Consider the following 2,059-nt stretch of genomic DNA (forward strand, 5'->3'; position numbering starts at 1 on the left):
AGCTACCAACAGAGAAATATTTACAGGGTCCAGCTCCATCCTCACAGAGTAGGTAATAAAGGGTGGGTTTGAAGCTGAGAGGCAAGAAATTGGTAACTGGCACAGTTGCTAAATCAGCAGGACATTCATTCAAAGAAAGGTAGACAGTCTTGAAAAACATGTCATTTGAGCCAAGGAAAATGTAATGAATCTCCTTGTCCGAAAACACAGCATGCTTCTTTGTTTAAGGAGAATGTCTATAGGCTCCAGACCCATAACCCTTGGGTAGTTCTGGATAAACATAAATTCTTGGCCTGTTTTCAAAGTTCTGCTACAACCAACTTATTGCTGTTTGGGTATGATATTATATAATCAACGTGATTTTAATTTTCTTAGATTTTTAAAATCACTTTCATAGCCTATCTCCCTCACATTATAAACCTTACTGCTTTGGTGAATCTTGAAAGTTTCCTTTTGTCTTCAGCCGTGTAGTACAATTTTGGGTGACAGCTACAGGTGGCTAACTCTTCGAGGCTGGAGATGACCTCCATTCCAAGTTACAAAATATCTTTCATGATAGCCTCCATCATGGCTATAGAGAGCTCTAATTCTCTCCAACATGACCTCAGAGAGGCAAGATCCATTTAACTTTTTAAGCCAATAGTGTTTGACTTCACGAATCACTAAAAAATTTAGTAACAACCTTTTTTTATTACGCAGAAATAAGATTTGCAAAGGGGAGTTAATAAAGTAAAAGGAATATTTATTCAGAGAGTATTTACTATCTGTGTAACTTGAGACATGCTTTGTCCCTTATTTTTGTACAAATGCAAAATGTGTCTACTAATAGCAACAATTTTGATAGGCCATTGTGAAAATCAATTCAGTTAATAGATGTTAAAGTGCTTAAGTCAGTACCTGGTACATAGTTAATACTCGTAAGTGATATATATGATCTGACATGAAAACTAAGAAATTTCTTAGATTTCTGGCAGAAATTTATCCAACTTGAGAGAAAAAGATCAGCAGGAACGAAGAATTTTAATACATTTTTGAAATAAGAAAAAGTATTGTACCCTTTGGTAGTAGACAAAATCTACTTCCATTGACTATAGTCAGATATACTCTATTTATTAAGCATAGTGGGAACTTGTGAGAATGTAGAAGATCTGTCCATTTAGGGCCCAAAAATCTTCAGGAAACAGTCTCCAATGGGTTTATGACGGATTGGGATGCAAATTCAGTGTCACTAGATGGCGCTGTAGAGCAATTAAGCTTGGTTGCTTGTCAAGGTGATTTTAAACACTATTCTAAAATTAGGTTATTTTCATATGAACATTTTGCACAAGCATAGGTAGTTACGTGAACCAAAAATAGTGTGCCTATGTTCACCAGGGTTTTTACCCTCAAACAGTTGGTGTGGCAAGTATGAGAGACCTTGAGAACAAGTGACCAGGAGGAATAGTAGACTTACGGGAAGATAACTGAACACAAATCAAGCTCAGATTCAGTAGCTGATTGGGATCACTAAATGGTGACAGGAAAACTGTGGTCCGAGGTCATTTTATCAAAGCTGAGGCTAGTATTGGTAAAATGAAATTGTGAGCTAAATACTGCAAAAATAGAGCATTAAAAGACTATAGTTTGAGATCCTTATTTATATCTGAGGTTCTGATAGCATACCTGATTTGTACTGTCTAGTTCACAAAAACAAGACTAAGTTGAAATTATATTTTTTCAAGTCTTATTTTGGATTAGTATTTTCACTTTCTAAAGGGCATGTTTTAAGGGATCCACACTATCATATAAACAAAAATTGTATTCGGGATTTGGTAGAGCATTTTTTTTGGAACTAGTGAGGAGAGAGGCATGAAGCAAAGAAAGAAGTTGGTTTTATATACACATGTTAAGGAAGGTTATAAAAAAAGAAGAGAAGGTGCGGGCCACATTTAGACATTTGACTCACATTATAGTGCAGTAAAACTAGTCGATTCAGCTCATTGCCTTCAATCTCCTCAATCAGTACAGCCTTGCCAATTTTTAAACCAGCCAGCAGAGAGCAAGAATGACTGGACGGCTG

The sequence above is a fragment of the Trachypithecus francoisi genome, unplaced genomic scaffold (assembly GCF_009764315.1).
Source record: "Trachypithecus francoisi isolate TF-2019V2 unplaced genomic scaffold, Tfra_2.0 Lachesis_group1, whole genome shotgun sequence".
Classification (NCBI taxonomy): Eukaryota; Metazoa; Chordata; class Mammalia; order Primates; family Cercopithecidae; genus Trachypithecus; species Trachypithecus francoisi.